Below are 14,599 nucleotides of genomic sequence, written 5' to 3'. Positions count from 1 at the left end.
TCAGTGGAGAATATTAAAAAACCCAACTTCCTAGAGGTCTAATACAAAAAGGTATCTTTCTCATGTTGAAATTTTTTTAAAAAACCACCCCTGACATAATTTTTAGTTACTTTTTGTTTTTGCTTTCATTGCTAGAGTTTTAATAATTTTATAGACCAAATATTCTGCATATATAAATCAATTTGCTTGTTGTCATCTAAAATGTTAAAAGTTTTATACCCACATTCTTTAATTCACTGAGCTTTAAAAAAGTCAACTTTCATTCAATTTTCTCAACAAATTCCTGAGTTTAAGAACTGATTCATCCACTGACACCTTAAAATGACTTTCTGGGAAAGTTCGCAATTCAAATTTACTGACTGCAAGTATACCTGTATTCCAAAAATGGGAAGTAGTACATTAATACTGGGTCTGTAACCCCAAGGAGTCCCAGGAACCACAGATCCAAACCTACAAGTATTGCTTCAGCTAAAAAGCGACCTTCTGAATAAGAAGTCTCCAAGAGCAGAGTTTTTAGTTATTCTAGACAGTAAAAATCACAAGAACTGTTATAAAAGCATTTTTAGGTTCATGACAAAATAATCTTAACTTCAGATTTACATGCCTGTTGTCCTTCAGCTTAATTATTAATATTGCCTCCTTTTATCCCCAAAGGGTCCTGTTTTGAAACAAAACTCATCAGTGGTGGTTGCCCAGGGTAGGCAGGAAGGTCTTATTGAGTGGCAGGAAATGTAAAGGGAGCCCTTTGGGAGGCTAAAAATGTTTTCTACCTTGATCTGAGTGTGGTTATCAGGTACACACGTACGTGAAAAGTTATTGCACTGAACTCTTAAGGTTCTTATGGTAAGTTAGACCTCACTTTTCAAAAACTAGATAATTTTAAAAACACAATGAAATATTTTTTTAAATGTCTTTGTTAAGGTAATAAATGACATAAAATCATCTTAGCTATAGCCACCGAGATGTTTTCTCCAAATGTATTTTAATAAAGATGAATATTGTGAGCACTCTTATGTAGAACATTTTAAAATATCAACTGATTTTTTTATCTTTAATGTTTAAAAGTCACCGAGTTTTAGAACTGAAAGCACAGAGAAGCATGATCTATTCATCCTCTAATTCTGCAAATAAGGAAAACCATATCTACAAAGGGTGAGAGACTACCCAAGATAAGGCAGCGAGTGAAAAACGTCCTGTTTCCTGGTCTCGGGCCCCTCCCGTGTGCACCAGGCCGTTACTTTACTGACACTGTAAACAAATCTGAACTCTGAATCTACCCTGTGGCCCAGAGGATTGAACACATCCCTCAAAACATCGCCAACAGGCCCCAAAGTACACACAGAGACCACTCATCTTCCTCTCCAGACAGTTGGCAAATGAACAATTACATTTTCAGACATTTTTCTTCCGATGCAATAAAGTCAGTATGACACCATAAAAAGCAGTTCAAGACAATGCAGGGATTGACAAAATACATCTTACTTCCTTTCAGATCTCTTTGATGGTTACTTGGTTCTCAAACGACATCACTGCTAAGTAGGGCACAGGAAACATGGCTCGGGGCCGGTCCTCAGCACCGCTTTGACTGGTCCCCCGGGAAGAACCCCCACTAAATAAAAATCGCCTCTGACAGGAGTGTCCTACTGCACTCCCAGCACCTTACAAGACCGATAAGTGACCTGTGCTTTAGGGCTTAGTTTTAGACGCCAGCGAACAGCTGACATCTTGTGAAAAACTTAACATAACATACATCCTTTCCGCGGGAATTTATTTCTGTTCTCAGAAGGCGTTATCTGCTCCCCACATAGCAGGCCTTGCTTCTCCAGACACCCTGCTGGCCTCTCCACTGCCTCCTTTTCTGTCTCCAAAACCAGACTTCAAGAACAGAAATCGAAATGGTTGCGGACTCCCGAGTGGCAGGTCGGGGCCCGGGGCCCGGCGAGCCCAAGGCCCGCTCGAGCGCGGCCCAGGGAGGCCCGCTCAGTCCACCACGCCGGCCCGAAGCAACCGGTAGCGGTGGCCTCTAGACGCTCCGCCACCGCGCAGCGGCCACCTCGGCCCTCCGAAGTTCGGACCGGCGCGCCCCCGGCCTCTGCTGCGGGTTCGCGCCCCGGCCCTGGAGCGAGCCCCGGGGGCGGGTCCGCGGGGGCTCGAAGGGCGGGAGCGCCGGACGAGCGGGGAGGGGCGTGTGGTGGGCCCAGAGCTGGGGAACTTGGGCGTTAGCCGGTACAGCCCGCCGGTCACTTTCCTTTCACACCCCAGGGCTGCCGCGCGCCTGAGGTGTCGGCCCAGAGCAGCCGGCCTCAGCTGCAGCCCCCCGCCGCAGCAAGGAGCCCAGGCGCGCTCCTGTAGCCCGACTAGCCAGGCGCGCGGGGCCGCGGGGGCGCGCTAGGTTGCGCGCGGACGCTGCGGTCCCCCCTACCGCCCCCACTCCCAATGTGCCACCTTTGGCGCCTCAGCCCGAGCACCCGCCGCCCTTTGGCTCCCTGCGGTTTCGTTGGCAAAGTTGCGCCGCCGCGTCGACGGGGTGCTGTGCAGTCCGCCCCAGCGCCACTGCCGCCGCCCCTTCAGGCCGCCGCGCGGGAAGGCCCAGCCGGCAGCCCCGCTTTTTTACCTGCCGGGAGTTTTCGCGCGCGCTCCTCAATCGCTCGCCTTTCCCCTCTCGCGCTCGTTTTCTTTCTTTCCTTCTTCTCGTTTCCCAGCACGGGCGCTTTTTCTGTTCACGCCGCCCGCGCTCGCCCGCTGGCGCCCTCCTTCCTGCTGGGCTCGGCGGAGCGGGGCGGCCGGCAGCTCTCCCCGCCCCCCTCCACCCGCGCTCCGGCGGAGGCGGCAGTGGCAGCAGCGCTCCGCGCTCCGACTCATTCCAATATGGCACGGGTGCAGGGCGCATGCGCCCGCGCCCCCCCCCCCCACCCGCGCTCCTCCCGGCAGCCCGCGCCCCTCGCGCAGCGCGCTCGTGGCGCCCCGCAGAACGGCCTCTCCAAAGATGCCCGTTAGTTGTTTCGTCCAGCAGGGAATGCGGGCCTCCAAGGACTGAAGTGGTGGGGTCCAAAGCCGCCAACCAACCCCGCCCCTTGTGCCACCAGCCCACAACTTGCCGCAGACACCCCCAGGGCCGTGGCGCAGGGCACTCGCCAATGCCTCTGACCCCCGACAGCGCTTTGGCCCCCCGCAGACAGGCCCTGACGAGAAGATGCTACCCCTGGGAGTCAGCGCCCACTCTGTTCCTGCTCACACCCGCACACCTCACCTCGGGTTGTGGATGGAGCCAAGAAAACCCAGTGTTGTCTCCGCGGTCAGTCCCGGCGTCTGGGTTGGGACGAAACTCACCGCTGTCCTCCGCGCGTGACCGCCTCCGGCAATTTGGCTGGGGCGGCAGCCTGATCCTAGAAGGGTACGTGTTGCTGCTGGAGAAGGCTGCGTCCGCCCGCTTGGCACACGTCGGAAGTCTGGCGTGTCCTTTGAGACCTGAAAGGGCACCCAAATGCACCCGTCTGCGAAGTCAGATTCGGATGCTTAGGCTCACTCGAAGTCTCCAGGCTTCCGCAGGAGGCGCCTCGTAAATCCGAGTTTTCCTGCCGCGAGGGGCCCCGGGGAGGGCACGAGACAGCTGCCGAAATCGAGGAGAGCCAAGGGCCCGGGGTCAGGACAGAAGTTCGTTGGTGGCCGCAAATCGCAGGAAACTGGAGGTGCCCACCGGCGGTTGTTCCCAGAGCTCGTCCCTGAGCCAGCGGGCGCAGGTGCCGATGGGACATCCCTATCCCCGCCTGCTCTGGAATGTTCCCTCCAGAATGGAGCCCCTGCGCCGCGGGGACTGACCCAGGAGTGCCCGGACTCCCCGGCCCTGGAGGATACTTGGGGGAGAGGTGTCGGAAAGGGTGCTGATTACTCCTGTCTTTCAGGAAGGAGGAGGCGCCCAACGCAAGAAAGAGGTCTGTGGTGCCAGACGCGGGCTGAGTCCACTTCCCACTGACCTCACCACCGCGCTGGGAAATATTACCCCACTTGACAAACTTGCTCAAAGACCAGATTTTTTATTTTACTTTACCGCCACTGAAAAGACGATATGACAACCAGAGAGAAAGAATATCGTAAAAAATATAAAGTATCCATAATACTCCTACGGAATGCAACTTTCTACTAATAAAACCTCCCATCTATATACATGTGTTTACATTGTTGCAACCACACATTCTCATTTATGTTTGCTACTCTCACATTTTTCTTTTGTTTATGTATATGATTCATTTTTAAGGTGGGCAGGTATCCTCATCCATTCACTCAGTCTCCTAATAAGATATATTTGGGTTCTTTACAGTTGTTTGCTGATATATGCTTTAATTCGGCACTAGGGACAAATTCCCGGCAGCAGAATATCCAGGTAAAAGACTAAGAAACTGCAGAGTGGTCTTGCTCCTCAGTGCCAAAGGACTTTTCCCAAAAGCTGCCTAATTCATTCTGCCATCTCCCAAGAAGAAGTGTAAGGAGCTTAATATACATTTGTAAGAATTGGGCGCCATTTCATTTTTCCTTACAGTTTTGTAGTGTCTGTTAGTAGTTACTTAAGCAGTTCTTAGATGACTTTTAAAATGAATGTTTTTCCATGCATTTACCATTTGTATTCCCCTTTCTGTGAGTGATTTGTTCATAGTTATTCATCTGTTGGGATTTGAACCTCTTCTAACTTGGACTAATCATTTTTTATATTATAGATATTATTCCTGGGTCATCAATAGTGCAAATATTTCCCAGCCTTATTTAAGAAAAAGAGGATCAAAATGATGAACATTTAAACGACAACAAACTCACAACTATTAACAGAACCTAAAAAAATAAAAACAAACTAGGAAAACAACCAGAATAGGAACAGAATCATAGGTATGGAGATCATTTGGAGGGTTGTCAGCTGGGAAGGGGAAGGGGGAGAAATGGGGAAATGGTGCAGGGATTAAGAAGTATAATTGGTTGGTACAAAATAGACGGGGAAGTTAAGAGTGGTATAGGAAAGGGTTAAGCCAAAGAATATATATGCCCAACCCATGAACATGAACTAAGGAAGTGGGATTACTAAAGGGGAGGGGGGTACTAAGCAGAGGGGAGAAAATGGAAAAGAAATTGGGACAACTGTAACAGCATAATCAATAAAATATATTTTAAAAGAGAGAGAAGAAGAGAATGCCAAGAAGTATTCAAAGTGATGAAAAGCAAGGTCATACAACCGAGATTCCTCTATCCAGCAAAGCTATCATTTAGAATGGAAGGGCAGATAAAGTGCTTCCCAGACAAGGTAAAACTAAAAGAGTTCATCATCGCCAAGCCATTATTACATAAAATGTTAAAGGAACTTATTTTTTAAAAAGATCAAAACTATGAATATTAAAATGACAATAATCACAACTACCAACAAATTAACCTAAAAAATAAAAATAAAAACTAAGTAAACTAAGCAAACAACTAGAACAGGAATAGAATCATATATGAAGATCATTTGGAGGGTTGCCAGTGGAGAGGGGGAGAGGGAGAGTGAGGAAAGGTATAGGAATCAAGAATAACTGGTAGGTACAAAATAAGCAGGGGGAGGTTAAGAATAATATATGAGGAATTCCGGCTAAGATGGAGGCCTAAATAGACACGCTGCGTCTCCCTCCACAACTGAGAAGGAATACAACTACCTCAAACTTAGAGACAACCAGAAGTACCAGAAAATCAAGCTGCATGGAAGTCCAACAAAGACATAAAGAAGAAATACTCATCCAGACAGGTAGGAGGGGCGGAGCCGGGCGAAGAGAATGCAGTGCGGTGGTAGCGGTGGCAGCAGCAGCAGCAGCAGCAGCAGCAGCAGCAGCAGCAGTGGCAGGCTGGTGGAAAGCGCAGTCACACCTTTTAAAAAGTCAGGAGGGACACCTGGGAAGTGCTCCCAGCACCAGCACTAGACCAGACTGCACAGCTCATGGTCCCAATGCCGGAGAAAATAGAGCCTCATTGCTTTTGACTGTGAAAACCAGTGGGGGTTGGGATGGAGGAAGAAACTGCTGGTCTCTTAGCAGAGTCCTATTGTTTAAAGGGCCCCCATGGTCCTAGAATGTCCGCAGACCCACCCACTCTGGGAACAACAGCCAGGGCAGCAGCTAGAGAGGTGCCAGTCCCATACAAAGTGGGAGAAGTGCCTGGAAAAGGGGCGAGTGCTGAACAAGTGGCATTGTTCCCTCTCAGACCTCTCCCTCACAAACAGCGCCACAACTTGGTGAAACAGGTCGCCCTGTACTGATGGATACCTAAGGCTCCGCCCTTACAACATAACAGGAGCAACAGCTCTACCTAAGACACAGAGGCAAACAAACACAGGAGCCTGTCAAGATGAGGAAACAGAGAAGTATGGCCCAAAAGAGGGAATGGATCAAGGTTCCAGTGGGAGAACTAAGCAACGAGGAGATAGCCAACCTAACAGGTGTAGAGTTTACAACACTGGTGATAAAAATGCTCACAGGTTTGACAGATATGCTTAAGTATGACAAATGCATAAGGGAAGAAGTGAAGGTGATGCTATATGAAACAAAGGAAAATCCACACAAAACCAATGGTGAAGGGAAGGAAACCGGGGCTCAAATCAATGATTTGGAACATAAGGAAGAAAAATACAGTCAACCAGTACAGAATGAGGAAACAAGAATTGAAAAAAGTGAAGAGAGGCTTAGGAACCTCTGGGGAGAACATGACAACATCCATACCATAAGGGTGCCAGAGGGAGAAGAGGAAGAGCAAGAAAATGAAAACTTATGTGAGAAATAATGAAGGAAAACTCTCCAAATTTGTCAAAAGAAATAGACATACAAGTTCAGGAAGCACAGAGAGTCCCAAACAAGCTAGACCCAAAAAGGACCACACCAAGACACATGATAATTAAAATGACAAAGATAAAGAGAGAATCTTAAAATCAGCAAGAGAAAAGCAGAGAGTTACCTACAAAGGGGTGCCTATAAGACTGTCAGCTGATTTCTCTAAAGGAACTTTGCAGGTAAGAAGGGACTGGCAAAAAGTATTCAAGGTGATGAAAAGCAAGGATCTACAACCAAGATTACTCTATCCAGCAAAGCTATCATTTAGAATGGAAGGGCAGGTAAAATGCTTCCCAGACAAGGTAAAGCTAAAGGAGTTCATCATCACCAAGCTATTGTTATATAAAATATCAAAGGGACTTACTTAAGAAAAATATCAAAATTATGAACATTAAGATGACAACAAACTCACAACTATCAACAACTGAATCTAAAAAATAAAAACAAAATCCAACTAAGCAAACCAGAATAGGAACAGAATCATAGATATGGGGATCATTTGGAGGGTTATCAGCTGGGAGGGGGAAGGGGGGGAAATAGGGAAATAATGCAGGGATTAAAAAGCATAATTGTTAGGTACAAAATAGGGAGAAGTTAAGAATAATATAGGAAATGTGAAGCCAAAGAACTTATATTCATGACCCATGGACATGAACTAAGAGGGGTGGGATGGCTGGAGGGAAGGGGGGTACTGGGCAGAGGAAAACAAAGGAAAAGAAATTGGGACAACTGTAACAACATAATCAATAAAATGTACTTTTAAAGCCCTGGCTGGTGTGGCTCAGTGGGTTGAGCGTGTCGGCCTGCGAATCAAGTGTCGCTGGTTCAATTCCCAGTCAGGGCACATGACTAGGTTGCAGGTCAGTTCCCCAGTTGGGGGCGCGAGTGAGAGGCAACCACACAGTGATGTTTCTCTCCCTCTCTTTCTCCTTTCCCCTCTCTCTAAAAATAAATAAATAAACAAACAAACAAATAATTTAAAAAAATAAAATAAAATATACTTAAAAAAAAGAATAGTATAGGAAATGGAGAAGCCAAATAACTTACATAAATGACCCATGGACATGAACTAAGGGAGCTGCGGGATTGCTGGATGGAAGGGAGATACTGGATAGACAGGGGGAAAGGGGGAAAATTGGTACGACTGTAATAGCATAATCAATAAAATATAATTTAAAAATAAATAAAAATAAACACCCCCCCAAAAAAAGGAAAGGGAAGAGACTCTTTAAAAGACAACATATTTTTAAAATAAAATAAAAGTATAATTTGCATCAATAAAATCCACCCATTTTGTAAGTGTACAGTTCTGAGTGCTGACAGGGTAACGACCACCACAGTCAGGATACAAAGTGTTCCATCAGCCCAGAAATTTGCTCCACCCCCTTTCAGTGACTTCCTCACCCATAGACCCACAGGCAACCATTAATCTGATTTTTATCTTTGTAGATTAATTTTGTCTGTTTTTTGAAAATTCATCATAGAGTAATACTCTTTTGTGTCTATTTTGGAAATTCATCCACATTGTTACATGTGTCTGAATATTATTCCTTTTTTCTTTAATAGTCAACCATTCCTTTATTTTAGGTTAAATATTATTTTGATCATACAGAATGCCCAAGAAATGGAGATTCACCAGCTCTCCTGTCTGCTATTTTCAAAATATTGTGCCCACATTAGTGAAGTTTTGAGCATATGCCCTCCAGTATGTTTATGTCTAAATCATATTATTTTACACATACATATTACTCTAGTAAAAAATATTGTATGCATTATAAATGTACACAAAATATAGACATTTTAAAAGGAAAAAGATGAAATAAACTTTTTAATAAATTTTGTTTTATTTATTAAACAATTATATCATTTTCCCCTCACAAAAATTATATTAATGATTATTGTTAAATTATATTAAAGTAAATTACAATATTAAAATATTAATAATATTGTTTAAAAGATATTATTGAAATTATTCTTTTTTGAATTACTGAACTATAATTGAAATACAATAAATTACATATGCTTAAACTCTGCAATTTGATTAGTTTTGACATATAAATATACTCCTGAAATCATTACTACAATAAAGAGAACAAATATTTTCATCATCCCCAAAAGTTTCCTCATGTTTTTTGCAATCCATCCCTCTTTTTGCCACCACCCCTAGGTAACTTTTTGTCACTACGAGATAGTTTGCATTGGCTAGAATTTTATATAAATGGAACTATATAGTAGGTTCTCTTTTTTGGCCTGTTTTTCATCCTACAGCATAATGATTTTGAGATTCCTCCATGTTGTTACATGTAGCAGTAGCTCACTTCTTTTCCTTGTTGAGCAGTACTTTCATTGTATGCTATATCACAGTTGTTTATCCATTCCTTTGTTGATGGTCACTTGGGTTGTTTCCACTTTGCAGCTATGGTGAATAATGCTGTTATGAGCATTCTTGTACAGGTTTGTCTGTGGACATGTGGTTTAATTCTTCTTAGTTAATAGCATACATAATATAATATGTTAAATAGTAAACATATTTTAATAATATACATAATTATTAATAATATAACATATATTAAAATACAGAATAAATGTAATGTGAAATATTTAATATGTAAACAAAATATTAAGTGTACATGTAATATGAAATTTATAATGTATAAATGAAAATATAATAAAATGTAATTAATATAATATTATTAAATATACATGAATACATAAAATAAATGTCCCATCAACAGTCATAGACATTACAAAGTATATATACACACACAATTACATATATATGTGACTATAAGAATACACACACACATTCATTTAATGTGTATGCCTTCATTTAGTTCCCAGTCCCCTTGTCCCTGGCTGGTTTGGCTCAGTGGATTGAGCGTCGGCCTGCGAGCTAAGTGTCGCTGGTTCGATCTTCCAGTCAGGGCACATCAGAGAAGGAAAACTCTGACTCCAAAAAACCTCCGCTGCCTTGCAGCATACCTCTTCAGGGGAAAGGCTAAGGGAGTAAACCCCGACAGAAAATCCAGAGCCGGAGTCCCTAAGGCGGTTTGACGTTCGTTGTAGTCAACACCGGCAACTCCTGCGGCGCACCTGAAGCCAAGCTGTATTGACTCCGTCTTTCCCTTGGACCCTTCAGCTGCGAAGAGAGGGGGGGTCTGCTGCATGGGCAACAGCAGACCCTCCATATCACCCTGCCCAGGCTCTGTAGCTTCAACTTCACTGGAGAGGACACTCCAGCGTCATCGCAAGATGTCGATTCAACACGGGAGGAGACAGATACCGTGTCACTCCCGAGTCGGACTGCACAGCCATTCTCGGCGGTGCAGATAGACTCTTAAGAAGCTACACCATTGTCTCTCGAGACGGACGGCTGCCGAAGTCCCCAGTCACTGTGATCCTCTATTCACCTGCTCTGGCCACCACATTGAAAAGAAACAGGCACTGAGGCTTTATCCCAGAGAGGCCAATTCCAAGACCTGGGGAGGTCTTGGAACCTCCAAGGTTGGGGTTCTAAGTTGGATTGGGGCTGGGGTTGGTTGGGGCTGAGGGACTAGCATCTGGAACCAGGACATCAAGGCTAGCTATGCAGGCCAAGGACTCCTGGCTCTAGCTATTTGCAGATCAGGAGCCAGGAGGAGTGGAGAGCATAAAACATTCTCAAAGCCCATCATGGCCCTCCTAGAGGGTCAGGGGTGGAAGTTTCATGAAGAGGGCTGGCCATCAGGCCCTTGGAAGGGAGTTGGAAAGGCAAGGTCAAAGAAACTATGACCATTCCATTTCTCCCACAAGCCACCTGCTGGGTTGGGCAAGCACAGCCTGCATCCACACCCTGCTGGGAGACCACAGTCCCTACCTCTCCCCATGCTGCCATTTTTCCTTTTTTATTAAGGGGTAGTTTACATACAATAACTGTTAGGATATTGGTATGAATCTATAAAACATTGACAAGGACATTTAATATGTTTGTTTGATGTCTATTGTAGCAACAGGCCAGCTTGATGTTTCTGATAACCAACAGCCTCACAGATACCTGGCTGGGTTTACCAGCCGAATGCGTAGTGCCACCTCTAGGACCCCAACATGGTCCTTGCATGTCAGCACTGGGTGGATTTGGGAGAAAAGAGATTTCTGCAGAGTGCAAACAAAAGTCAGGGCAAATGCTAATGGACCCTGCTTTACCCAGTAGCTTTGTACAAAATGAAGTCTGTTCAATTGAATCCTACTTTTCTCGTTCCTTGCTTTATAATTCCTGAGATGTGTGATCTTCATTCCTGTTGGGTCTTGCTCCTCAGACCTCCAGTTTCCATTCTCCACTCTCTTCATCCAGTCATTCTGTCCAATCTGAAATACAAATCCTGAGGCAGCCACTTAGCTTCCTAATATCAATTACTTCATCCTTAAAATTCAGCTAGTAATCTGTGGGCTGTTAAAATCAGAGCACGGCGCTCAAAGATGTCTAAGGTTCTTTCCACTTTAAGATTTGGTATTGAGCTGTGAACACACTTGTGAATATTTTTTAAACATTTTTTAAATCCTCACCCTGAGGAAATGCTTATTGATTTTAGAGCGAGGAACAGGGAGGAAGGGGAGAGGGAGAGAAACATCTGTCATTTGCCTCTTGTACATGCCCTTGACTGGGGACTGAACCCACAACCTAAGCATGTGCCCTGACTGGGAATGGAACCCGCAACCTTTTGGTTTTCTGGATGTTGCTTCAAACAACTGAGCCACACCAGCCAGGGACTTGTGAATATTCTAGATAAGAAGTTTTCTAGCATTTTTCCAAAGCAGCAGAGCCAGATACAATCATTCACTTTCCTTTCTTTGATGTCTGCTGTGTGCCTGCACCTGGGACTGACGCTCACAGACAGGAATGTGATATGGCCCACCCAAAGGTTCTCCCAGCTGGATGAAGTCCTTCCTTGGGTCAGTTTGATGAGAGGGGGACATTGAAAGGGCCTCTCTTCAAGGAAGAAGGCCTGATTTCCCCTCCTGAGCTGGGAGGAGGAAATATGAGTTGTAGCCCTGGTGTGCTTCTAACTGTGGGGCAGAGTCCTTCTCTCCCAGGGCCTTGCTCTTTCTCTGTGTGCAGTGGAGGTTTGGAGAGAGGCTCTACAGACCTTCCCAGAGCCTTTGTGCTGGGTCCTGTGATAGACCCAGCATGGTGGCCTGGGAATAGTTGCTAGGGACAGCAGCCTTGGCAGGTGAGGGCCGGGCTCTCTGCAGATACCAAGTGTCTGGTCTGCCGTTCATGGCAGGACTCCAGCACCCAGAGTAGTTGGTGCTCACTAAGTGTGAGTTCTCTTCTCCCCATTGGATCCCCGAGGGTTTAACCCACACCAGCTTTTCAGCAGGACTTTGGGTTCCTAGAGGATGCCTGCCACCTCAGCAACCAGGCCCACCTCCAAATGGCAAAATAGGTGGGCTCCTTGAGGCAACCTGGGGTTCTGGAGCAGAGGGAGCTTCAGGGATGAGTGTTAGAAACAAGGACATAGTGACTCCCAAACCAGTAGAAAGTCATCAGTAACAAAGGGAAAATGTAATTAAAGGGTCTTAAGGGCAAATGTAATTAGAGAATCTCTGAGAAGGAAGCTGACAGCACCGGCATATCTACAAACCACAGAAGGGGCATTTAGATAACCGTGTTAGATTGTAACTCCGGAGTAACCAGTAATGGAGAAACGGGGAAGAAGGAGAGGGGAGGGGGAGCTAATTGCGTTAGGCAGGGAAGCTAATCGCTCTCACTTTAGGGCAAGGAAGATAATCACTATAGGGTGGCAATTTTAGGGTGGAAAAGATAATCACTTTAGGGTGGCAATTTCAGGGTGGAGAAGGTAATCACTTTAGGGTGGCAATTTTAGGGTGGGGAAGCTAAGACTATAAAACCAGTTTCCTTTGTCTACTTGGCGCAAACATTCTCCTGGCTGTGAGGGTGCGCCCGGCTCTGCAGACTCATGAATAAAGGTCTCACTTTACTGCTCAAGTCCTGTGTCCCAGTTTTTATTGTGAGCGTTTCTCACAATGAGGAACAACTGGAATTCATATACATTGCTACTGACAGTTTCTTATACAGTTAAACACACACTTATGTGATCCAGCTTCTCCACTATTGGGTATTTACCCAGAAGATATAAATACATGTCCACACACACAGACTTGCACAAGAATATTCAAAGCAGCTTCATTCATAATAGCCAAAAACTGGAAACAACCCAAATACCTATCAACAGAAGAACAGATAAACAAAGAGTAATGTATCCATACAATGAAATACTATTTACTCAGTGATAAAAAAAAAAGGAATGAACAAATGTTACACACAACAACATGGATGAATCTAAAAAATATTTTGCTGATCAAAAGAAACCAGATACAAAAAGAGCATACTTTATGTTCTAGGACAGCAAAACAACTCTCTGATGAGAGAGATTTGAATTGTGGTTACTTCTGGGTTAGGAGATATTAACTGGGAAGGGTCACAAGGGAATTTCCAGCATAATGAACCTTGCTCAGGTCATGATTACACAAGTGTCCATCTGTGTGAAAGTCATCAAGTTGTACAGTCATGATTAGTGCATTGCACTAAATGCAAGTTATTCCTCAGTAAGAAAATAAGCCTTCAGAGTGAGGTCCAGAATGAGAAGTCCCTTGGGAAAGAGCAGCTGGCAATGGCCTGTGCTTGCACACTAGCTCTCCCTTTATCCAATCCATCCTGCAGAGCCCTGGTTGGGAATTGGGCCTCCTGGTTCTGGTATCAGTGACAACTGAATGTCTAGTCCACTGGCTGCAGAGGTCATAGAAATGTAAATAGCAGTTTACAGCATGGTGACTTTGGAGACTTACCACCAGTGTGCCAGCAGAGCACAGCCTGATGGGCCATGTCATGCCTTTGAGTGAGCTGGCCAACTGTTACCACTGAACCCTGGGTCATTCTGAGGTCCCAGGCTAGGATGGGGCAGGAGGGTCAGCTGTAGCTAACCTTGCTGGAGGGAGAGGCTCAGCCCACCCTCTCCAGGGGCAGTGCTGGTGCAGGGGGCAACCGGTCTTGACCTTAATAGACCTTAGCAACTATATCCAAGATGGAATAATCTTGTTTCTGTGTTTTCCTGCCCTGTATTCTTCCCAAACTCAGCCTGTCCCTTCCTCCTCCCTCCATCTAAGCATCAGCCCTTCCTCAGACTACCCCCTACCTGTTACATTCTGAGCACTGGTTCTGCAGCACAAACAACCCCAAGGGACCCACACCTGTTCTAAATGTGGTGGCCCACATGTGTAAACACATGACACACATGCACACACACATCTTAGGATGACCCACAGCAACAGGCATGGACTTACAGATGCACACAGGTGCCCACGAGCATGGCTATATAAACAACCAGTGCCATGATGTCACCATTTATTGGGAGCTACTATATGCTGGGCCATTTCTGATCAGCAGTTGCTTGTGGTTCCTTTCATTCCTGTGCCGCACTAGAAGGTCTGTCCGTGTGTGGACTCATTCAGTTCTCACCACAGCCCTGTGTGGTATAGGCAGTATTCTGATGACAAAGCAGAAGCTCAGAGAAAAGTCACCGGCCTGTGATACAACCACCTAGACATTCTCCAACATAATGCCAGAGCACTGCAGCCAGGCAGAAAGCACAGTCCTCCCACTGTAGGAAACAAGGAAATAGTGACTCCAAAACCAGTAGAAAATCATTAGTAAAAAAGGGCAAATGTAATTAAAGGGTCTTAAGGGCAAATGTAATTAGAGGGTC

At 45.4% G+C, this 14,599-nt stretch overlaps 1 protein-coding gene across 5 annotated transcripts in view; it reads right to left on the bottom strand.

Annotated features, from left to right (window-relative positions):
• SFMBT1 (Scm like with four mbt domains 1) overlaps positions 1-3,705 on the bottom strand; it is a 124,466-nt gene extending 120,761 nt beyond the window's left edge. For 4 of the 5 annotated variants that reach the window (XM_090284031.1, XM_090284027.1, XM_090284030.1 and 1 more), the window contains exon 1: positions 2,615-2,678. The gene's annotated coding sequence lies outside the window, so the exon portion shown is untranslated. Of the gene's footprint in view, positions 1-2,614; positions 2,679-3,250 lie in introns of those variants that run through there. The other variant, XM_090284028.1, reaches the window with a different exon arrangement.
• Between the last annotated feature and the right edge of the window lie 10,894 nt (positions 3,706-14,599).

Source organism: Furipterus horrens, unplaced genomic scaffold, assembly GCF_987537825.1.
Source record: "Furipterus horrens unplaced genomic scaffold, mFurHor1.1.pri manual_scaffold_7, whole genome shotgun sequence".
Taxonomy (NCBI): domain Eukaryota; kingdom Metazoa; phylum Chordata; class Mammalia; order Chiroptera; family Furipteridae; genus Furipterus; species Furipterus horrens.
This window is presented reverse-complemented; position numbering and strand designations above follow the sequence as displayed.